At 37.8% G+C, this 25174-nt stretch overlaps 1 protein-coding gene and 1 long non-coding RNA gene across 5 annotated transcripts in view; one reads left to right on the top strand and one right to left on the bottom strand.

Annotated features, from left to right (window-relative positions):
• Positions 1-318: 318 nt before the first annotated feature.
• Positions 319-2285, bottom strand: LOC131829270 (uncharacterized). The gene is made up of 2 exons (XR_009352801.1): positions 2137-2285; positions 319-1922 (listed from the first exon to the last, which is right to left on the bottom strand). It is a non-coding gene; the product is annotated as an uncharacterized LOC131829270 (long non-coding RNA).
• A 75-nt stretch (positions 2286-2360) lies between these two features.
• The window catches only part of KMT2E (lysine methyltransferase 2E (inactive)), a 97291-nt gene continuing 74477 nt past the window's right edge, over positions 2361-25174 (top strand). For 2 of the 4 annotated variants that reach the window (XM_059170861.1, XM_059170858.1), the window contains exons 1-2: positions 2361-2731; positions 23321-23393. The gene's annotated coding sequence lies outside the window, so the exon portion shown is untranslated. Of the gene's footprint in view, positions 2732-19649; positions 19693-23320; positions 23394-25174 lie in introns of all 4 variants that reach the window. The other 2 variants (XM_059170860.1, XM_059170859.1) reach the window with 2 other exon arrangements.

The raw sequence follows: 25174 nt of genomic DNA, 5'->3' as shown, positions 1-25174 counted from the left end.
GTCTGTCCAAGTGGGAATAACCAAAAACAAAACTAGTATTTCTTCCTGAACGTACGAATATAGGCCACTTAATAACTTTTGAACTAAAGACCTTCAACTAACAAGGTTTCGGAAACTGTTACTTAAGTCCCACACTTCCTACAGAAGTGGTTTAAAGAGGTAGGCTTCATAATGGTGCAGGAATCTTAATGAGTAACATTTACCGAAAGTGATTTCATCTTTTATTTTTAAAGACCATAGATAAGAGGGCAACAGAAAGACAAAAGTATTGAAAACATCCTTATTTCATGTAGATTACAACAATAGCAGCTTTTATTCTGTTATTACTAATCACTCCTAAATTTGAAAAGCGTATCCACTAAAATGACACATTCTTTTAGAATATACAGAAGGGAGGATATGAGAAGTACACAGGAAGGAACAGAAAGCCTGAAAATGATCCTCAAAATTCAAATGGTAACTTTTAGGAAATTTTAAGTGTTCCTGGGTGTTACTTACACCTTTTAAACTTGCTTCCAAATACACGAAATATTTTTCCTCTGGGATCTGAGAAACCTAACGCTTTCTCAAAAAATAACTGATAACTTCTTGACGTTGTGGCCCAGCTACTCTCTCTCTTTTTTACTCAGTCCAGCGGCCCTCAGGGACTCGCAGATGACTGCGACTCCAACACTAGGAAACTGTCACCTTACGTAAGAACTTTGCAAGGAGAAAGGTAGGTAAGAAAATAGGGCACCAAACCTCCACCACCAACAGCCGTCACACCCCGTAAGGAGTGTCCCTCCAGGGGCTTTCCCCCGGGAGCCGCAACTGTAAGCTATATGGGGGAGGGGAACAGCTCTCAAACAGTCATCTCTTCCTCTTCAGGCCGCCAACGCCGACCGCACCACAGTCTCCTCCGCCCAAGCCCTTTCCCCTCCCCCGCCCCAGCCTGGGTCGGAGCCAAACCCCACAGGAATGCAGCCCGGTCACATGCTCTGCGGCGGCGGTGGACGTGCCTCTCCCCCCGCGCCCCAAGGAGACCCAGCGCCATCTTGCCCTGACGCAGTTACAAAAGTCATGGGAGTAATTTCGTCTCCTCGTCCGCGCCAGCGCCCCAAAGTTTCGCAGAGGCCGAGCCGGGCCCCTCACCTCGCGCAGGGACAGGAGAAAATACTCAGGGAAGAGCCTTGAGATTCTCTTCGCCACTGCTTGGGTTCCATATCAGCCGCGGCAGCAACGATCACCATCGTCACTTCTCCCTCTCTGCCTTTGCAACAGCCTCCCCCGACGGCTCTGGCCCCACCCGCTGCTGCAGCATGAGGTCATCGCTAGCCAATCACGACGCGCCCGACAGAACACATCAGGCACTGATTGGCTGCACGGACCGCCTCTGCCTCTCCCCACTTCGCGTACCAAGCGCTCCTGGTCTCTGCGGAGCGAGAAGACGGAAACCGCCATTTCGGGGGAAGACCCCGAAAACAAGAACAAGAATCACCGTGTTATTTTAGTGGGGAAACCCTTGTTTTATTCTTTGGCTTCCCCCTTTTTTCTTCGAGATAACCGTCTCTCTGTCCCTCCCTCGTTTAATCACCACCACATAAAGGAACTCCCGCTCCCCACCCCGCACACTGTCCCGCCGGCGGGGAAATCCTTCCCCTGGGCCAAAAGAAGTAGGAGGCAGCGACGGCAACTGCACCGACGGCAACGGCAGCTTTTTACCCCGAAACACGGTGGCAGGAAAGCGGCGCTGACGGTGGCTGTACTTTTCCTGCTGCTTCTCCCCCCGACCTCTTCCGTTTCTCTCTCCTCCATCGAGACGGCGCTGGACGCCCCAGCTCCGCTTTTATCCGGTGCCCGGAGTCTGCGCACTGGAGCCTCCACAGCCCCTAGTGGGCGTCGAGTGACACCCCAACCGAGTTCACCCAGCGCTGGAGGCCAGACTGAGGAGGGGGAGGGGAAGACTGAGACTGAGATGGTTTGGGGAGTGGGAGAAAGTGCATCGATTTAGGAAGGGGGGGGGTTGTTCCCAGGGCCTACAGTCCTCATCCTTCCACCCAACAGTGGCGTGCCCAACGTCGCCGATATCCAGACTTGAGGGCTGCTCAAGGAGAAGGGGTAAAGAACCAATCCCACCAAATACGAAACTTCCCAAACCTTCTGTGAATAGTTGAATGCATCTGTTGTGATAAAGACGGAGGTTCTGCCCACCTCTCTGCCTCCAGTTGGCTATCTTCAAGCCTCTGTGGAAGAGGCAACGGCGGGCGGCAGCCCACAAGCAAAATGGCGGCGGGCAGCTTCGTCCCCTCCCCCTCTGCCCCTGCGGAGCGGGGCGGGCGGGCCCCGTGCACTTGCCGCCGCCGCCGCGGCCGCCGCCGCCGCCGCCGCCGCGGCCGCCGCCGCCGTCGCCGCCATTTTCCCAGAGCGAGAGGCAGTGACACTGAGCGGGCGCAGGGGGCCGAGTCGGAGACCGTGCCTGAGTTCGGGAGCGGCAACAGAGGGGGCATAGACACTCTGAGCAGCCTTGCCGTCGCCTCTGCGTTCCTGTTGACTGTCTGGGTGCCCCCTCCCCTACTCTTTGATTGCTGGTGAAGAGGCTGCGCGCTGCTGTTTGGGGAGGGGGTGTGTGGAGCCGGGTCCTGTGTCCGCAGTGGCTGCTGTCGGGGGGTCGTCTGTTCGCGGAGGTGTGGAGAGACTCCCTGGGGGTCGAGCAGATAACGGGGTTCGGGTGTCTGGTGTGTGAACATCACAGGTCAGTGCCTGTCGTCTCCTTGGGAGTTCTTGGGGTTTGTGGGGTGGAGGGACGCGTGTTTCAAGGGGGAGGGGGCTTTCTCATTTTTATCCTTTTGGGAGGGGGTTGGGGGGAGTCGACGTTGACTCTCAGGTGTCTGGGCTGGAAGAAGACGCTGCTTGTTTGAATAGAATTTATCCTTTCTCTTCCCTGTCCCTAGAAAGGGAGCATTATGGCGGGTTTTAGGGTTGGGGAAAGGGGAAACTGGCAGTTAAACCCCCTTGAGAGTGGGAGTTAGGGAGGGGGCGCACTCCTCATTGGCAGCGGGTTAAGGCCGCTTGGGTGAGGAGGGAGGCTTGTGACTGTTAGGGTTTGTGTCGAAGTGGTCCCAGGAGCTGCCAGTCTCCCTTTCCTCGACCGCATCTTGTTCAGGTGCTGAAAAACCGTATAGGCCCCATTTTCTTCTTCTTCCATTAATTGCCTGGTATTCTCTGGTGCAATTACCTAGTAAATACGAGGGGGGTTAAGAGGACGTTCTGGGTCTCTATCTTCCTTTGTGGGGGAACGAGACAGCTCCTCATCCTCTCCAGGAGAGGGTAAACCCGCCCCTGAGGTGGTCACCCCAGTACCCAGCCTTCTCAGTCTCCTCCCCCACTCTTCTTGCATTATCGCGGTCCTTTACTGTACCGCAGGCTTAGAATCCACAATATGGCACATTTCAGAAAAGCTTATTTTGACCAAAGGGATTGGCACAAACACTGTGGCAGCAGATAGAGAAGAGAAACAAACGGTTCACTGTGCTAAACGGGGGAGGGGGGAGAGAAAAAACAATCCGGAGTGCTCTCTTCCACTGGCCTCAGTTCCGTAGAGATAGATCCGTTCTTGCTAGACTCTTAAGAACGAGACAATTTAAAGTCAAAGAGAAATCGCTAGAGTTCGCTTTGGAGTAAACCCCGGGTTTTGTTTTGGTTTGGTTTGGTTTTTTTGGTGCCTATTTCCCCTCCTTTTAGAGATGTGAATAACGTAAGGTGTTGGAGTTCTGGAGACCTTGGAGAGAATTAAGTGAGGTGCATTCAACTCTAGGCTGGAGACATCAATACCTAACTGGAAGATAGCCCCGTTTTTTCCTTTATTTTCCGAGATGGGAAGTAAAAAGTGAAATTTCCCTCTTTTGTCCTTTACAGATTCTAAAAATGGCGGCCCCAGGCTGATGTTGTGGTAATCTAATCAGCTCGGGTCCTCCACACCCCATGCAGTGCGTTTGTCTGCAGCATATTACGGGCTTATTATGTTTACATGAAAAGACTGTGCTTCTTTTCTTCCCCAGATAGTTTACAAAAATGTGTTGATTTTACTGCAAATTATAGTGCTGTGTTTTAGTTGATTAATTTTATTGTTTTTCCTGAGAGGCAAATAAAATGACACCACTTTCGAAAAAAAAATTAAAACACTCAGGTAGCCTTAGAAATTCAAGTAGTGAGGGTAGGTACTCTTAAACATTAAAAAAAAAAAAAAAAACTTGGGACAAGGAATAGTTTCTTGCTCGGTTTAGTGCAAGTGTTTTTTATTCTCTGTGCTAAAGTAAGTTAAAATGTTTAATAAGTGTGTAAGTGTAACATTTTGTGGGACTACATGTTTTAATTTAAAGTGAAATGTTTCCCATCCACTTCTTGACCAATTTTGTGAATTTTGGTTTTTGTACTCTTTCAGATTAATTTTTAGGGAGCTGTACAAACAAGCCTAAACCTGTTACTTCGCTGGGTGTGGAGATGCTTGTTCTTCTCATTATTTTATTTTGCATCCATTTTTCTCACGTATTTCAGCATTCCTTAAGAATTTTCCAAGTTATCTGTATTTCATGAAGTGCAGCTGCACAGTTTGCTATCTTTTAAAATTGTTTTATAGCATATTATTGTAATTATGTAAGTAGAAAAGTAAGGCTTTAGTTCTTGAAGCCACCCCCGCCATGCCCATTTACCTATTTTGGGATGTGGAACTTAGTCTGTTTTAATGACTTGAAATGAAAGCCATACCATAATATAGGGTCTTGAATCCATTTTATTCTAATTTCAGAATCTACTAGATTGAGACAGAAAATTTAATGGTGTCATTTACCAGTATTTGAAAAAGTAGGAATGATTAAAATTCACCTCTGTAGTGGGAGGTTGATGTTTTTGGCTTCAACTTAGCAGTGAGTTTTCAGTGGGGCCATTAATGGCGTTTAATGACCAGTCTGATATGGAATAACTGAAAGATGAGTGCCTTTCAATCCAGTAGTTCTTAAAAAGGTTGGGGAGTATACACCCTTTAATGATTCTTTTATTCCACTGTAAATTCTGCTCTGATATTTACAATGGAACAAGAGAATCATGAAGTTCACAATTGAGCTAGTTTACTTTTTGTTCTACAAAATAATCTTAGAAATAACTGGCTTAGAGAGTTTCATCATGGAAGACTGAGCACATAACCTTACTTAGAATCTTTGAAATGTATTGTAAAATGAAATATTAGTGGATAGTTGGAGTTTGTGTAGGGGTTTCTGGTCAATACACATTTTTATTATGCTCTGGGTGATCATGTAAGTCTAGGTCGTAACTTTAATGTAAAGATTGTGCATTTGTTTCATAGAGTGTGTGGTTAAGATCTGTGGTCCAGAAGGTTGGTACTTTAACTTACTATTTAATGTAGGAAATCAGTATACTCTTAGGGAAATTTGGTTTATGTAGCCAGGGGAGGGAACACTGTCTACACCCATTGTTTTTTCTTGATAGTGACCTTGATCAGGTCTAGACACAGAGCATTTGGACCTACTTGGCTTCAGATAAACAATACCAAGTTAGAAATTATGAGAAAAGCTGCCTTCACGCTATTGCTTTCCTCATACTGGGCTGCTTCATTGCCTTTGTTTTTTTTTGTTTTTGTTTTTGTTTTTGTTTTTGCTTGTTTTGATATATATTTAAAGGATATTGTACTTTATTTTAAATGGTTAATTTATAAATAACATGGTTATAAATGTTTGGCTTTTGTTAATGTATACCCCATTGACTGTGTTTTAAGTTAGAATTGTAGAGGCAGATTTATTAAAAGGTTAGGCAAGGTTTTTTCTTGGTGAGTTTTGATACAGTAGGTCTGGGTAAGGGGGGAGACTAGTCAAATGGTCTTTTGTTAAGAGTTTTGAGGGATTAGGTGTTTATCTGTTTAAGTGGATTTGTGAAAAATTATAACGTAATTGGAGAGCAAATTTATTTTTAGAGACTATATTTTGATCGTACTTCCCTTTTGTTGTCAGTGTATGTTATAGGATCCCTTTGATCTCAATTTAAGTTTAGAACCTTTACAGGGCTCCTCCATTTCCCTTCAACTCTTTAGATCTCTGATAACTCTCACAATTTTGGCTTGTCTGTCTTAGAGCTTCCAGCCAGAGAATTTTTACCATGTATACCACAGTAAGCTCTAGGACTTCTTGGATCTAAAATGAGGAAGTGAGGATAAAAGCCAATTAATAATTTAGGAGAAATTCTTCTTTTAACACATACCTTAGTGGTCTTAGTGAAAGTCTAACTTTTAAAATTGGTTTCTTATTTCTAAGAATAATGTACCCATTTTCATGCATCAAAGCCTTACACCTATAGGGATTTTTTTAAAGTGTGTTACATAAATCCTAACAGATCCGCTTTTCTGGAAGTTAGTACTGGGACTTAAATGTGTGCTATCATTGAGTGTTTAAAATGGAGAAAATGAAAAAGACTTGGAAGAACTGTCAAAAGGTGCTAAAGAAGTATCAGTGTGGAATTTTTGTAAAAGATGCTGTTTATTTTTTAAAATATTTTCATAGTGTATAATTAGCTTTCATTTCCAAAGGATTGATTCACAGTAGAGAGTAGGTGCTCAATTATTTGTTGCATTTAAAGCTTTCATTTAAGCAGACACATCTCAAATATTCTGGGTAATCAGGGACTGTTTCTTGTGATATGTTAGAATAAATGTTTAATACTTGTATTCAGGGAGAATTTTTAATGTTAGCTATAGAATTATTTTTACTTTATGGTAAAATTATTCTTTTGTGTTGACTGGCAAAAAAACAAGGATACTATTTTAGATGTTGCTGTATAAATGTTAGTTTTTAGGCTGAGTTTAAATTGGAGTAGCTTACTGTTTCTTTTTTACTGTCTTTTGTAACATAGAAGTGTTGGGAAGAGCCTTTTTAAAAAAATATTAAATGGATAATGTGTATTAAATTCTTATTTAATATGGAAGAGGAATATTTATGGTTGAAAATAGTTTTTTAGCACACCAGATTTGAAGTAACAGTATTTAACTAAAAATCTTGCTATTGCAATTAAATGAATTCCTAACTAAAGAGAGAGGTAGGAATTAACCAAAAGATTTTTTTTTGTTGTTAATTGTGAGCACTCATGCTAAGTGCTACATTAAAAATCAGATGGTGACTAAAGCTAATTTAATTAGATGTTATTTGTGTCTTTAAGAATATAAGAAGTTTTTATTAACCATTAGTAGCATTAGGATGCTTTTTTACTTAAGTCAGAGTCAAGAAAATAGGGTCTTAAATTTCACTTGATAAATATTTTCCCTTAATATGACATCAGGTCGTTCTTCCCTACAGACAGCTCATAAATAAAATTCTGTTTTTAGGTAGTTTACGAAAGCCATTTTTGTATTGTTAGGTGAATTTTCCAGCTTTACTGGAAAATCTGATTTGATTATTTATAAGAACTATTTAAGTTGTTTGGGATCTTGGACTTTTCAGTGCAACAGCTCAGTCAGTTTTTTTGATGTGTTGAGTTATGCCATCAAAACAAGATACTATGGCTTTCCACACATTAGTAATCTATAATATAGTAATTCATTAAGTAAATAATCGATTACTTGTCCATTATTTCTAGTTAAAATATTTGTTTTTGCATTTTAAAATTGTCCTAAGTGTGAAATCTGGGTTTAATGAAGACAGGACCTGAGAAAATTATTTGTGCAACTTTCTTTATTTGAGTTGTACAGTTGGAGAAGAGGGAATTTTCTAGCAACTCTTAGATGTTTGCTTAATTTAGAGTTAATCTGAAGGAAAAAACATCTTCGTCCTGAAGTGTATAATTGAGAAAGAACATTGAGTAATCACACCTGTGTTATAGCTAACTTTGTTACAGCATTTAAGGTCTGAGCCTATAGCAATAAAGTTAACTAATGGAACAGTGGGATTGAGATAGTTTTGGTTTGTGGTATTCATAAGATAATTTTAAATTTCAGGTTCACAGAATTAGGTTAGCTAACATTTTCTCTACTACCAGAAAATTTTTTTTAAATTTTATTTATTTGACAGAGAGAGCGATCACAAGTAGGCAGAGCAGCAAGCAGTGGGAGGTGGGGGGAGCAGGCTCCCTTGCTGAGCAGAGAGCCCCATGCAGGACTCTGTCCCAGGACCCTGAGAACATGACCTGAGCCGGAGCCTGTCTTAACCCACTCAGCCAGCCAAGTGCCCCTAAGACCAGAAAAATTTTTAGTGTTTAAATCTATTTTGACTTTTGTTTTCAAAAGGTATTTATAACATAATTTTTACTTAAAGACTAACTGAAAAAAATTCCTCTTGTTTTTGTATGTTGTTTGAAGAAAGACAGGTTTCAGGAATTTGAAAACCCATTTTCTCTTTAATGATACGTGACTGACTGAAAGGTTGAGACTGCTTCATTAGCCATATATTGATGAGGTTCTGGGGTTGGTCTGATACATAGTAGCTCTTCTTGAGAAAGTAAGATTGTTCCTTTTGAATTATTTGCTTTTCTGCTGCTTCTCTTTAAATGAAGCTGCATAATTGGCTGAATTGACACAGCCCTGTTATATCTTACCATTAAGCCCCCAGCAAAACCATCTTTTTCAAGCACAGACAAAAGATTATTTCTACTTCTCAAAAGCCTGCTGTTTTAGAGTTTGTTTGGATGCAAGGTACAGAAATCAGCTCCAGCTAGCTTAAGTAAAAGATTTGTTATAGAACTGTAGGGAAATCTTAGAGAACCTTTTTGAAGAAAGTACAGTTAGACCTCACAGGAATTGGCAAGGTGTCAGTGAACCACTGTTCTCCATCTTGATCCCTTTAATTAGCTGTGACTGGTTAAGGAGATGGTGGTAGAATGGGTATTTATGGTGTGGGGGAGTTTGCTTGGGTGGAGAGCAAGAGAAGGACACTTAATTCATCGTAAAGCAATTGCTTTTTTCCCCTGGATGTTCATGTGTACTTCGGAGGGCCTCTGAAACTAAATAGTGTCAAATGGATGATTCCATTTTTTAATTTTAAAAAATACAAATATTGTATATAATTATATACACATATGCTAAGGAATACTGCCAAAACACCAAGATTTTTTCTGTTTTTTTTTTTTAATTTAAATAATTTCAGGCTTACAGGAGTTACATGAGTAGTAACAAAACTTCCCTTAAGCCCTTTACTCAAATCCCCTCGTTTTTAACATTTTGTCTTATTTACTTTATTATTTTCTCTGTTGATGTGAAAAGAAATTCTTAACTATTTGAGAGTAGATTGCATATATGATGCTGTCTTATACTTAAGTATGCATTTCCTAAGATCAAGTGTCTTAAGTAAGCAGAGTGGTTAAATTTAGGAAATTTAGCATTGATGTAATACTTTTCATTTAGACTCTTGTCCATATTCCATTTTCATTGGTTCCCAGTTATGTCCTTTATTAGCACTTTTTTTCTGGTTCGGTTGCCAATTCAGTATCACAGATTGTGTTTAGTTTTCAGGTCTCTTAGTCTTTCATGATATTGGCAGGCTAGTCATTAAAGCAGTGTCCCTCAGTTGGGTTTACCTAAGGTTTCTTCATGATTAGATTCAGATTTTGGATTTTTTTCTGGAGTACTAGATAAGCAATATATGGGTTTTTTGTTTTGTTTAATCATCTGGATGCATTTAATATGTTTGCCCCTTATCAGTAGTTCATTTTAATTGCTTGGTTAAGGCGTGGTGTAGTTTCTCCATTGTATAGTTACTGTTTCTCTTTTTGCCATTATTAAGTAATTTGTGGGAAGGTATTTTTGAGGTTGTGTAAATATTCTGTTCCCTGTCAGACTTTCCTAGATTCAGTGTCTATTGGTGATTCTTGCCAGAATAAGTTTTTACCATGTGGCTGCAAACACACCAAAGTTTTTAGCAATGATTTGTGTCTGGGTAATTGGAATTGTGGGAGTTTTCTTTTTTCTTGTCTTTCTGTGAGACAGATGAATCGTTTTTGAAATCACACAGATTGAAAACTACTTTAAGGAAGGAAAGTGTAGATAATTTGGATAGTGTCAGATAGTGTCATTTTCTACACATGGGATTTAAAATAGCTTACTGAATGCTGTCCTAATTTGAAATTCAGAATACAGAAAATAAGTACATAGGTTGTTAAATTATTTTTTTAATTATAGTGTTCTAATTACTCATTTAGTTTTTAGAATTATTACTAAATGAGCCTTGAGTTAGAATTGTTTAGGTTTATGATTTGCTGCTAACACTCGCATTTTGATATCTGAGACAATGCTAAAAATATATATATACATATATGTATTTTTAAATTTTTCTTATTTGACAGAGACACAGCGAGAGAGGGAACACAAATGGGGTGGTGGGGGGGGGGAGAGAGAAGCAGGCCTCCCGTTGAACAGGGAGCCCAATGTGGGGCTTGATCCCAAGATCCTAGGATCATGACCTGAGACAAAGGTAGATGCTTAACAACTGAGCCACCCAAGTGCCCCTGAAAATATATATTTTAATTATGGTGTTATTCCCCTTTCTCCATTAAAAAAAAAAAAATCTTTGAAGTAATTCTTTTGAAAATTTTTTTTCTGAAATTATTGAGATAAGTTTTAAAAACATATGTTAAACATACATGTTAAAATATATTTAACATACAAACATATATGTTAACATATATGTTAACATATAACATATATGCAAGTTTTTTAAAAGATTCTGTTTATTATTTATTTGACAGACAGAGATCACAAGTAGGCAGAGAGGCAGGCAGAGAGAGAGGAAGGGAAGGAAGCAGGCTCCCCACTGAGCAGAGAGCCCAACGAGGGACTCTATCGAAGGACTTTGGGATCATGGCCTGAGCTGAAGGCAGAGGCCTTTAACCCACTAAGCCACCCGGGTGCCCAAGTTTGCTCTTTTAAAAAGGGTTGGTGAGATGGTACATTTAATATAGCAGAGCATCAAACATCTGTAACTCTTAGAACAAAGTGCTGTATGATTTTTTGGAACAAATGTAGTACTTACTGTGGAAAAGTTCATTAGAACAAGAAAAGAATAAACAGGGAAAATACTTATTCAGACTTTAATTACATTATAATGATACTCATCAATTTGGCATATTTCTTCTTAATGATAAAATACTGGTAGTGAAATTGGGTGGTAATTTGAATATTTTACTGATTTAGGCCCTGGGTAACATACTGAATGAAAATTACTAATTTCTTTGGAAATTTTCAGAGAAAATTGGGAGAAGAAAATTTTGAGACTTGTGGGTACTTACAGAGTGGAGATTACATTCTCTAAAACTTGAAATATCCTGATAATGAACATATTTCAAAATAGGATTAATGAGATGATACACTTGAATCAGCATTTTGTAGGGGCTTAATTAATTTAAAACTCATTTTAATCAACTGTATCTGTGTCTTAAGAGGATGAAAGTTCAGTTTGTAGCACTACTAAATTATATTCCATTGTCTTAAAAAAGTACAGGGTGAGAGGTGCAAAACAAATCTCATGATGAACTGAGGATTTTCTTTTAGGCCACAGCCCGCATGCTGGTTATGTAAAGTAGCATCCTATTGACTGAAGCTAAGAAACTAGAGTTAGAATTGATTTCTGAGATTTTTATTTAAATATTTTTCACTGTGGTCCAGGGACCACATGTATTATTTACGTGGTGCTCACTAAAGCAGACATTCTTGGGCCGCATTCCAGACCTACTTAATCACATCTAGTGGAGTCTTGAATTTGCATTTTAGTTGCTAGCCTCAGCTAGTTTTTACAGTGTTCTAGCTCTTCCCTTTTATTTTGCAAGTAGAACAGAAACCAGGGAGGTTAAATGATTTTCCTTAGCTCATATAGTTAGATAGTGGTTGATCAGGGATTAAAATTTAGGTCACAATTCTTGATATTTAAACTTTTCCAGGAAACCATGCTGACTGTTCTCTTGAGAAGCCAATTTTTAGATTATCTGAATGAAGGAATACTAGTCTTTGTGCAGTGTCATGTGACAGACTATGTTTTGTGTTTCTTTACATCCCAATTCAAGATTATCTGTTGGTTTCCAGAACCCACGTGTTATTTGGATGAGTCTCGGATTAGAATTCTAGCAGTACAAATTGTGATCAAGGTTGATGAGCCTTGAATGCCAGGACAGAAGATTATGGACTTTATGGGAGAGCTGCTGAAAAATTTGTTTTGGGGAGTGACATACTAAGACTTGATTATCCCCTCCAATTTTTAAGATTATGAAAGCAGTATATATTCTTATATATGACTCAACAATACTTCGTTAGAGGCAGTATTGCCTAGGACTTAAAGTAGAAACTAGAACCGTAAGGTTGTATTGCCTTATGGACAAGTTACTTATCTTTTAGTGCCTTAGTTTCTTGATCTGCAAAATTGAGATAATAAATAGAGCCTATCTTACAGAGTCGTTTTGAGAATTCATTGAGTTAATAGGTGTACAATTCTTCATTAGTTCTCCAGCTGTTTGTATTGTAGCTGTTCCTGGAAAAAAAGTGAGTTTCTGATTCTATCCCCATTGTTTCATGTGCTGTACTGATCACTGTTTATAGCTTTTATATATGTATATATTTATACACACACACACACACATAATTTATTTAAATTTTTTTGTATATTGTGTTTTCCCCAAAGCCTTTTATATAGATATTGTAGAGGATTCCTTAACTTTCACTTAAAAAATATTAGTGCCAGGGATCCCTGCATGGCACAGTCGGTTAGGTGTCCACTCTTGCTTTCAACTCAGGTCATGATCTCAGGGTCCATTTTAAATTAAAAATACAGTGTTTAAGATATATGTAATTTTTTTTTTAAAGGAAGACATTTCCTTTTTTTTTTTCTTTTTCTTTTTAAGATTTTATTCTTTTATTTGACAGAGATCACAAGCAGGCAGAGAGGCAGACAGAGAGAGAGAGGGAAGCAGGCTCCCCCTGAGCAGGATCCTGAGATCAAGACCCGAGCTGAAGGCAGAGGCCCAACCCACTGAGCCACCCAGGCACCCTGGTATATATAATTTTTAAATGAGTCTCCATATTAACTGATGAACTCACAAATTTCGAATTCCTGTTGTTTATAAATCCAGATTTTTGAGGGGGGTTGTATCTTAGAAGTCTTAAAATGCTCTTTCATGCTGACATCTTGATTTCAGACTTTGGTCTCTAGAATTGTTTATGATCATGTGCTGTAGCATCCTTAAGAAATGAATCTACCCCTCTATATTCCATTTACCTCAGTGAATCCCGTTGCTAGACAACACACATGCAGCACACACATATACACACAAATAAAAATAATTAAAATGCTGTTTCAGAATCTGTGATTTGTCCTACTGGGGTTTATAGAATTCTGTCTAAATGAAATCACACATTTCAAATGTCTATGGAATTGAATAGATGCGCTGATCTGACAAGATCCCGTAACCTTTATTGTCTTGTGAGATTTACTTTCTTTTTGTGAGATTTACATTCATTTCTTTAGGACTCTTCTGTTAATATTGTAAACTAGATTCATTTAGTGGCAAATAGTTGAACGCCCTCTAATTGAAAGTGTTATGGTAGCTACTAATTTTGGCTTGCTGACCTTGCACATATTTCCTAGGGGAAGTAACTGATGATTGTGTTGGCTAATAACTCTGGGATCAGTTTGTGTGGTTGCAAATTTTAGCCTGTAATTTTTTGATACATTGTAACATGGTTGCTGTATGTTAGCAAAACCTAATAATTACACACTAATGTAGTGATTTTTTGATTTTTGAATTCCAAGTAAAAACTGGGAGATCTTAGGGACTTAGTATTGTGCCAGAAGACAAAAGTTCTTTTATTGTGTAGTTACTTTGAGAATATTTTACTTATCATTTAAATTTAATCCAGAATGATAATGGAGATTTGAAAGGAGTCTCTGCTGGTATAGCCTTTTATAAAAGGAGTCTCTGCTGGTATAAACTCTTACTTACAGGGAGTTTAAATTTTATGCCTCTTATATCCTGAGGTAAATTGTTCATTAAGGATTTGGAGGAAAGTATCAGCCCCTAACTTTGCACAGCAGTTTTTTCATGTACAATGACTTTTATAAGGGTGGCCAGTTGGCTCAGTAAATGTTGATTTTTTTTTTAATGTATATACATAATGTTTTCTATTTGTAAAGACAAGTCTTTAAAATTAAGTTGGAAAGTGAAAGTGGATGTAGCCTGTCTTATAGCAAATATGCTTGTCAATAATGACACTTTTATCTACTAAGTTCATTCCTGACACTTCATTTTACCCTTTATTGTACAGTTTCTCTGTGATTATATGCCTGTTCAAAACTAGCTACTCTAGGATGCCATTGGGGTTGGGCCTCTGCCTTCAGGTCAGGCCCTGGTCTCAGGGTCCTGGGATCAAGTCCTGCATCGGGCTCTCTGCTCAGTGGGGAGCCTGCTTCCCCCTCTCTCTCTGCCGGCCTCTCTGCCTACCTGTGATCTCTCTCTCTGTCAAATATAAATAAATAAAACCTTAAAAAAAAAAAAAAAGACTGGCTACTCTAAAAGCTTGAATAAGACATAATAAGTTAATAAAGTCTGCATTTCTGAGTAATTTTCTTGATGGAGGCTTAGATCTACTAATTCCATAATTCATTCCTGTGAGATGCGTAGACATTTTTTCTCTAAGCTTCAACTCTCTAGTTCTTAGGCACTGGTTCTTTGATTTCTGGATTGGTTTTTTTTTTCCATTTCCGGGTTTTTTATTTTGTTTTTCTATTTATATTAATATATGCAGAGGAAGAAGTTGATCATTGGATACTGTAAGTCTTGGGATTAAAAAGACTGGGGGGGGGCACCTGGGTGGCTCAGTGGGTTAAGTCTCTGCCTTCTGCTCAGGTCATGATCTCAGGGTCCTAGGATAGAGCCCTGCATCAGGCTCTCTGCTCAGCAGGGTACCTGCTTCCCCCTCTTTCTCTGCCTGCTGCTCTGCCTACTTGTAACCTCTCTCCCTCTGTCAAATAAATAAATCAAAAAATCTTAAAAAAAAAAAAAAAAGACTGGGGAAAATTTTGCAGAAATAAATGGTTTAAACATGGAAAGTATTTTTTCTTATTCATTTTGCTAGTCTCTTGCTGATTTTATAGTTTGTTGATACTTAGAAATTACTCTTTTTTAGAATTAAGATTTCTATAGCAAATATTTTAAACGTGGAATTTTAAGATCTTTTCAGAAATTTACAATAATAGAGATGCTGTTTTTCACTAAGTGTCTTCAGTGATCCACAGTTTTGTGATTGGGATTGATTAAATTATCATTAAATTGAGTAATGGGAACTTCATGCTTTTAATTCTTAAGAGGGAAGATGCTAAAATTCATACCAACTCTGCAAGGTAGATATTTTACCCATTTTTCATGAGAGACCTAGAGAGACTTGGAGTAGCATAGTTAAAGAGTGACTGATAAGGGGTCCTTGGGTGGTTAAGCATTGAACTCTTGAGTCCAGCTCATGTCACGATCTCAGGGTCGTGAGATCGAGCTCCTCATCAGGCTCTGCACTGGTGTAGAACCAGCTTAAGATTCCTCCTCATTACCCCGCACCTGCTTGCTCACTCCCTCTCTCTCAAAAAAAAAAAAAAAAGAAAGAAAGAAAGAAAAGAAAAAAAAGGCCACTGATCAAGAATTTGAATTCAGATCATTTGAAAAAATCTCAGCTCTCTATTGACCCTTATAAAGGACTAATTTTTGACTAAGTTATGAGAATACACAAATCGTTATCAAAGGCAGTTACTTAAAACTGCCTCTGAGATACCTTTGATTATATTATATTGCCCTAGCTCATCAAAAGGGGCTTAAGGGCAACTTAATTTTGTTCAGTGCTCATTCCCAAGCACATAAACCAGTATACAGAACATGTTAACATAAATATGTTAAATGGATAAATTTTAGTTGATTTTATTGCATTTTAAATTAATAGAATAGTTACCCTATACTCTGGGAAAGTGCTTAAGAATAAGCAAGATTTCTTCCATTGTTTGGAGACCAGGTATTCAGAAGTCAATGGTGGCAAGCTGGAGGGGTTGATTATTGGAAGTTATTCAGATGGTGAAGATGATGGTGGGAGCCATGGAAACTGAGGAAAAATGAATCTGGAACACTGAAGAGGCACAAAAGGCTTGTTGAGCAAGTATAACAGGAGACTAGAAAAAAGAAGGATTAAAAAGAACTAGGGGAGTGGGGTACAAACAAAAAATGGAATGCAAAGTGTGGAAGAGATTCAGTTTGAGTGTTTGGTTTTTGCAGTGATGGCAGATGTTTGAATAGATACATACCCTATAGATGGCTAGGAATAGGAAATCAGAGGAATGAAAGGTGAAATCCAGTGTGGGTGGAGATTAATAATAGGGAGGATTGAGCCTTGAGAGACTCCACATTTTAAAAAGTAATAAGAGAAAGAATTACAAAAAAAAAATGTTCCAGAAGGAAATCAATAATGTTCTTTGACAGGTATTTTGCTTTGTTTTGAGATATGTTCCTGTTTATCTAAAAGAGGGAGGAAGGGATTGAATGTGTTAGGGTGAGGACAAATATGATTTAATCCAGAATAATTTTAGGTGGTATCTTCACTACCACGACGTGGGCTTTGATAGCTAAAATGTAAATATTAGTTCTTGGTAAAGGGTGAAGTAGATGATAGAGTTTTGAGAACCAAGCATCTAATAGCTATTTCAAGTAATGGGTCAAATGCTAGTGGCTTAAAAAAATATAACAACATTCTTTGGGAAGTTAGATTAGGGTGGAGCAGGTTTTATAGCTGGGATAGTTTTTTGAGGTAGCCTGGCCAAATTTTTGTTTATAGATAAGGAAACAGCCCTCAGGAGGTTGATCTAGAGACCTTAAAAGCTAGGATTTTTTTGTTGTTGTTGTTAAGATTTTATTTATTTGACAGAGATCATAAGTAGGCAGAGAGGCAGGCAGAGAGAGAGAGGAGGAAGCAGGCTCCCTGCCGAGCAGATAGCACAATGCAGGACAGGATCCTGGGACTCTGAGAATATGACCTGAGTCAAAGGTGGAGGCTTAACCTGAGCCACCCAGGTGCTAGTTTTGTAGCAGAAAAGTCTTAAGTTGGGAAATTGGGAATGCTTCCAAGGAAGTGTAGTAAGTATTTACATAACTCTTGAAGGTTTAATAAGGTTTTTGTTGGTGGGATGGACAAAAATGAAGGACTATTACTGTAGAAAATTTGAAGGGGAATGAGCAAAGTTATGCCAACAGTAGTAAAAAGACTGGCATAGTCAGAGAATTTATGTATTGGAACAGGGTAACCTGATAATGTCAAGATTAGGAATTTAACTGTAATTACTTTGAGCTTTTGTGAAGAGGGCAAAATTAGGATACTAGTGCGTGAAGTGTATCTGTCTAAGCAATTGTTATAAAGGGCTGGAACAATTGCCTTTTTAAAAAATAAGACATCCAGGCTACATCCCAGACCTGCTAAATCAGAATCTGTGGGAATGAGGCCTAGGAATCTATCTTTTCCAACTCCAGACCCCAGTATATGAAAAGTAGCAATTTGTGGATTTATGTTTGAGGATCACTGGTTTAAAGGTCAAGTTAGAAAGGAAAAGAGACCACTTAAAAAATTGCTCTGGCAGCCCAGGTCTGAGATAATAAAAATGTAGATGGTAGAACCTGAAAGATTTGTTTAAATCCTATTCGTTAGATTTGATACATACTGTTTTTTGTTAGGGAAGTAAGAGAGGACTCAAGATCTCTAGTCTGAAAGAAATGATTCAAAATAGTGATTGAAGGTGTACTTCGTTAATCCTGGAGAGGACATTGTTTTGCTTGAGACTAGAACGAAGAATGAGAGAATAAAATTATTACCAGCTTTAATTGTTTTAAGTATTATGCCCTTATATGGTGGGATACTTATTTAAAGTCTGAAAAAGCAAGAATGAACCAGCCTAACAGTCTGTATAGGTTGACTGAAAGGTTAAATGCAGAGTTTTTTTGTTGTTTTTGTTTGTTAGTTTTTTAATACAGTAGACTCCAGCACTACTTTTAGAAGCTTATTTTTTCTTTTCTGCTTTGGGCAGGTAGAGTATACCAGTGAAATAAGTTTTTCATGTCATATGTTGAGTCAGTAAGTATTTTCTTTTAACCAGTGATTTTTGAGCTATTCTCCAGGAAGCTTATATGCTTTTCATGGAACTTAACTGATGGCTGCGAGGACATATAGGCAGGAACATACCCCTGCCACCCTCTTTAACCACAGACATAGCAAATGTGAGGTACAAATGCCTGTTGTACCTGTTTACAGACATTACTGATCACTTGAGGCCTCCTGTTATTGTATCTGGCTGTGGCCTCCTTAACATAGTACTTCAAGTTGACATTAGCAATCGCTGGGAAAAGCATAGGAGATTCAAGCTATTTTTCATTCTGGAATCAAAATACATGCTTAGATTTCACATGGGGCACCTGGGTGGCTCAGTGGGTTAAGCCTTTGCCTTCAGCTCAGGTCATGATCTCAGGATCTTGGGATCCAGCCCCACATTGGGCTCTCTGCTCAGCTGGGAGCCTGCTTCCCCCACTCTCTCTGTCTGCTTGTGATCTCTCTCTCTCTCTCTCTCTCTGTCAAATAAATAAATAAATACTTTAAAAAATGCTTAGATTTCACTGTATAATGTTATTTGTAAAAAAGTTTCTATCAGTACTCAAAAAAAAGTTTGAAGGCCACAATTTTAATGTCATTTTAGAAAATTAAGTTTTAAATTTTGAAGTAATATAGAGTTACATGCATTTGTAAGAAATAGTGCAGAGAGGGATCCCTGGGTGGCTCAGTTGGTTAAGTGTCTGCCTTCGGCTCAGGTCATGATCCCTGAGTCTCCCAGGATCAAGCCCTGCATTGGGCTCCCTGCTCAGTGGGGAGTCTGCTTCTCCCTCTGCCCTCCTCTGCCTTGTGCTCATGCATGCTCTCCCTCCTTCCCCCACCCCAACCCACACAGATAAATAAATAAAATCTTAGAAAAAAATACAGAGAAACTATTTTTCCTTTAGGCAATTTTTCTCAATGGTAGCATCTTGCAAAACTGCTGTACAGTGTCACAGCCAGAATATTGATACTGATACAGTCTATTCACTTTGTTCGGATTTCCCCAATTTCACGTGTGTGTGCATAGGAGTGTGTGTGTGTGTTTAGTTCTTGGCATTTTTATCACATGTAGGTTCCTGTATCCACTACCACACTTAAGATACAGAACATTTCCATCTCTACAAGAATCCCTGGTGATACCCTCTTACAGCCACACTGATGTGTTCTGTTTCTATAATTTGTCATTCAGGACTCTTACGTAAATGGAATTATATGGTATGTGATCTTTTGGGGATTGGCTTTTTTATTTCACTCAGCATAATTTCCTTGATATTCATCCAAGTTGCATGTATCAATAGTTCCTTTATATTACTAAGTAGTATACCATTTAATACCATTTTCTCATTTGATAGACATAGGACATGCAGCCTCAGACTTTTCCTTTAAATCTGTAGTACGTGTCTCTCCTTTTCTTTTGTTAACTTCCCTGATTCTGTTTTCTCTTAATATCTCAATCACCAACTCCATGAGCGCTGCTGGGAGCACAGTTTAAAAATTACTAATGTGGATAGCAACTTTTTTTGTTTTTTAACAGAAGGATGTTGTACCCATGAAGTACGTGGTATTATGCTTTACAGGTACGATGCTTCACATATGTGATGCTTTACATTGGAGAATGTGGTATTACTGCTTTTGCTTGTAAAAGTAAGCTATTAAGGAATTTGGGAAGGTGATTATTCTTAACTTTGAAGATTTTTTTCTTCTGCACTTGTATTGTGAGCAGTAAATTCTAAGATATGTTGTTGTGGGGCCATATTGCAAGTAGAAAGTGGCAATAGATAACTGTTTCAGCAGGAAATAGCTTTTGTTATATTCTCAGGTGTGAGTATAGACTAAACTCTAAGAGCAGTTTTGTGTGTATGGGAAACAAATTGTATTTCCATGTCTAGGGACAGTCTAACTTGTCAATTCTTACCAGTCACTGAATTGCTTTTTATTTTATTTTTTTAAAAATCTTATTTATGAGAGAGAGAGAGCATGGGTAGGGAGCCTGATGTGAGGCTCGATCCCAGGACCCTGGGATCATGACCTGAGCGGAAGGCAGATGCTGAACTGACTAAGCCACCTAGTTCCCCCTGAATTGCTGCCTTAAAAGGCCACATTTTATACTGAAGTTTAGTGATCCCCACCACTTTGGGAGATAAGAAATACTCCTCAAAAAAGCATCATGCATTAAAAAATTGATAGTAATGAATTAATTTTTTTAGCTTATACATGCTTTGGGGTGGGGAAGGAGGAATGTGCCAGTGTTCAGAAGTTTTCCAGAAACCCTAGTAGAAAGAATGGTACCCCATTTTATAATGCCAGACAAATAGTTCACAATATTGTAATCATACATGTATTTTAAGAATTAATGGACTTCATTTTTTAGAGTAAGTTTAGGTTCACTTAAAAACTGAGAAGAAACTATAGATTTCTCACATGCCTCCTCCTGACCCAAGTACAACCTTGCTCATTGTCAGTGTTCCTCATTATTATGGTACATTTGTTACATTCAATGAACCAGCAGTGAAACATCCTTATGAACCAGATTGTATAGTTCACATTACAGCTCACTCTCTGTCTTCATGTTGTTTTTTTTTTTAAGGTTGTTCTTCTTAATACTTTAATACCCTTTTTTCAAGTTTATTTATTTATTTGATTAGTAATCTCTGCACCCAGTGTGGGGCTCAAACCCACAATCCTGAAATCAGGAATTGCATGCTCTTCTTACTGAGCCAGGCACGCTGGTCAGAAATTCTTAATAGTTGACTTGACTTTTGCAAGTATAATAGTTGAGAATTGTTCTTCAGTACTCATTCTTAAGGACTTTCACTAAATATTTAGTTCCCAGAAATTTTATCTGATCATGATAGCTAATACTGAGTGCCACACAGAGTCTGAAACAATTCAGAAATACATGTTCTGTGATTATTCCTGTTCAGAGATGAGGTGCTAAGGCTTAGAGAGAATAAGTAACCATTATTAGTAAGTGTGAATGTGAATGATTGTGAAAATGTGAATGTGAAAGAATGTGAAAGCTGAAGCATTGCTACTTTGACATTGAGTTTAGTAGTAATGGGATTGTATTAAATATGATACAGTGAAACACTGTGAGACTTTCACAGAACCAGAAGATACACTTTCTGAACATTGAATTTTATATTATAGGTTCCATTTTTCAAGACCAGCGTTAACCCTGGCACAAGAATACAGATTTTCTTAGAAATTTCATTTGCTACAAAAGGATTATAATGTAGGTTGGTGAGATTGTTTCTAGGAACCAAGTGGTGGTTTAAAGGGGATTCAAGTTAAAAGTTAACTGGTTAGATAGGTGGTCTTTACTTAAATAGTTTTGTATAAGGAATTGAGTTATACTTGTATATTAGTCATCTTAAATTTGCATATTACTTGTATATTGGTAATCTCAAATTTGAAGCACGTTTGTTCCTGAAAATAGAGAATTTGAATATTCTTTGATGATGTCCTTCGCACTATCCCTGAAATATTTTAATCCAAATTTTAGGCTTTGAGCTATAGGTCTCCTCTTCTGTAGTATTTTAGTGCATTGTTGTGGAATGCATGTAAGTTGAGTAAGTAGATTAAGTTTGGGGGAGGAGCAAGGTGGGTTTCATTACTGTTCTTTCAGTGTGCTGGAATAAATGTAGTCCAGATGTCCTAGAGTGCAACACTTACGTATTTATTTAATTTCTCCTCTTTTTGAGAAGGGCAGTTGTCAATTTTTTCCTCTTAATTGTAAACAACAGTCATCTAGCAAATTTTAATTTCAGGCAAACTAATGTGTAGGTTCTGGAATCAGACTACTAGCATTCCAGTCTTGATTCTCCTATTTATTTTTTTTTTTTGATTTTTTATTTTTTATAAACATATATTTTTATCCCCATGGGTGCAGGTCTGTGAATCGCCAGGTTTACACACTTCACAGCACTCACCATAGCACATACCTCCCCAATGTCCATAACCCCAGATTATCCTATTTATTAGCGATAAAGCTTTACAGAAGTTTAATCTCTCCACCTTGTCTGTAAAATGGGGGTAATAAATGTACCCCCACCATAGGTTTGTGATGATTAAGCATTGCAGGCACTCAGTATTTGTCATTGCTGTCAGAACCTCTATTTGGGGAGATTTGAGTATTAGGTAAGTGCTTGTAGAGCACTGTCTGATAATAATATTAACCCAGTTGGAGAAGTAATTCATTCTATTGTCAAAGTTATTTTTTGTTGCTTTTTGGAATGTGATATTCAGTGTTTAGATTATCAGGAGTAATCTCTTAATAGACTTGTGATTGTACGATTTAAACTGTAAGATCATTAGCCTAACCTACCTCCATTTATAGTTCAAACCCAGAGTAGTAAAATGACTTCTCCAGAGTTTCATAGGTAATACTTGGTAATCTTGGTCAACCAGTATTTTTTTTTTAATTATACCTTAGCTAACTGCTACAGAGGAAGGAAATCTTACATTCATAGTGAGGGCAGTTTAATTTCTAATTTATAAGGAAATGTTATGTATGTGGTCCCTTACAATTTCTTTCAAGTTTCTTTATTTCATTTTCATTAGTAATTTAGCCAAAAATTCACCAGCTTATTAGTGATACATGTCCAAAACACAAACACTGATTTAATTCTAATATTTTTTGAACTGTGTATAAGCTACTTATAAGGGATAGAAAGGTAATAAATGACTCTTCAAAGAGATTTTGTTAAATTAGGCACTTTTATTCATAATTTTAGAAAAAAAATTTCCTCATATTTTCATCCTTCTGCATTTGGGTACGATATTCATCTTTTCAGTGGTATTTTTTGCTTTTTGAACATGGTCTTAAAAGCAACCTCAGCCTTCCAGTTTTTCTGATAGACTGTTTTGTAATTGCTTTTCCTAGCTTTTCAACTTGTTTTTCCTACTTTAGAATTTTGTTTTTGTTTTGGTATCGTTGCCTTTGCTTTGCTAAATCTGTATTTAATATTGTATTTTCTCAGTTTCTGTCCAGTTTGATTTGGCATTTAGCTTTAATTGTTGCCTTTACTGTGTTTACACTCATTTGTATAAAGAGGTGAAGAATAAATTTATTTTTTTTTTTAAGAATTAGCTTCTGTCTTTGTGTGAGTCCCTTTGGTTTTAGGTACCATATTAGACAGACATACCCATAATTTTATGCCATTTAAAAACAGCTCAATACTCCTGTGTTCACTTGGTTTCTAGGTCTATTCTGGATAGCAGGTTTTGTGAAGACATTTATTCTTTCTTGGACCTCAGATTTGCCAGACATCTCATGGTATTTCCTTTTACATTATTTCTTTAATGGCTGCCATTTATTCTCAATGTGCTTTGTATATATTTTACTTGACAGCTGGAAAATCAGTTTCTTGATTCGCATATAAGCTGTGAAAGCTTTGTGGTAATTGTTTGGATTGTGTTGAATTGTTGAATTTCCTCTAGTTGTGCGTATGTTACAAGCTCACACCTTTTCCGCTTACTACCTTGGCTTTCCCTTCTTATTTTTAAACATGCAATAATTTGACCCTAATGAATTTATTATTCTATTAAGTATCAACTATATTTTTAAACAGTGTGAGTTTTCTGGCTAGAGTTTTTGATATTAATGAATAGAGTGAAATGTTTGCCATTTTATGGTCTCAGTAGATGGGACCTCTTGGCTTCTGACCTTTTGTGAATAAATTACTGAGATTTTCCCTCTTAAGTCAAATTCAGTCTGTGGTTCTGTTTCAGTTGGGATGATGTGCCTATCCTGAGGATAAGCGTCTGTGTTTTTAGAGTGATGTATTTGTGGAGAAGGTGTCATGTAGTTGCTGTTATAGCACTTAATTCTAGAGGCTGGCAACTCATTTGGCTAATGAGGCCAGGGCTGCAGTTTCATCTTAGGTGCTCTAATTCATTCACTAGTCCCTTAATAGAGTGTTATGCTGCAGGCATTGTGCAGCGTTTGAGAGATAGGCCGTAATCACATAGGCATAAGCTATTGGCTGAAATAGGCTCATGGCAAGCTCTTCGTTGCTGTTTAAAAATAGTTCAAATGTAGTGTTTATTGAGTGTATATTTTATAAAAATGGAGCATACTATTGAAAACATACTCAAGTAGATTCTTTAGGTTGGAAACATTACTCATTTACCTAAAGGAGTATATAACAGTTTGATTTCTGCTTTCTTGTTTCTGCTTCTGATTAAAACAAACAAAAATGGCACTACTAAATATTTAACAACATACACCTAAAATGTAAGACTTCTTAGGAGTCTAATGTAAAGAAAACATCTACCAAGTAGATTCTACCAACAAGGAAGAGAATTTTTTTTTTTTTTAGGTTGTAGTTGTTAACCTGTTGTTAGGCCCATGTCTTCAGCATTTAAAAGAAATACATAATGAGATACCATTTGAATGAACAAACTTAAAGTTTGGTATTACTTGCATTTTGTTAATTAGAAATTTTATAGCTTTATGTGGCTTTCATGAAGTAACTCTAATATGGTCAGGTGTAGAAAAGAAGGTAGGGCAGCTTTTCATTGTTCCTTTTTCTCTATCTGCTTTAATTATTTTTAGAGGATGATTTTAATTTGATGGAGCAAACTATAAAAACAAGGCAAGTTGAAAACTGTAATTACTTTAGTTTCAAAAGCTATTAGAAGTTCACTTTAAATGAAATCTAGAGAGCTTTTCCATGAAAGAAGAGCAACTCTTTTTATATGACTGCCACATGTTGATTGCCAAAAAAGTGCAGTGCTGTGTACAAAAATGCTTTGCATTCATTATTTCATTTTCTTCTCAGAAACCCTATGAGGATAAATTCGCATTTTATGAACAAGGAACCTGAGGCTTAGGTTAAATAACTTGCTTGGCTCACACGTCTGGTGAGCATTAGAGATAGGTCCAGTGCTTCTGTTTTTAACTTTTAAGTGCAATAACACAACTGTTATTGTGTATTTTTATTATAATGTCTTATAATCTAGTAGGTCTCCCCCAGTTATACATGGTTTAAAAATAGAGGCTAGTTTTCTTGGAGAATTCAAACCACTGTTACCGCTTTATTCCCTGTTTTGGTA

Source organism: Mustela lutreola, chromosome 4, assembly GCF_030435805.1.
Source record: "Mustela lutreola isolate mMusLut2 chromosome 4, mMusLut2.pri, whole genome shotgun sequence".
Lineage (NCBI taxonomy): Eukaryota > Metazoa > Chordata > Mammalia > Carnivora > Mustelidae > Mustela > Mustela lutreola.
The sequence above is the reverse complement of the archived record's forward strand: the minus strand, read 5'-3'. Positions and strand labels throughout refer to the sequence as shown.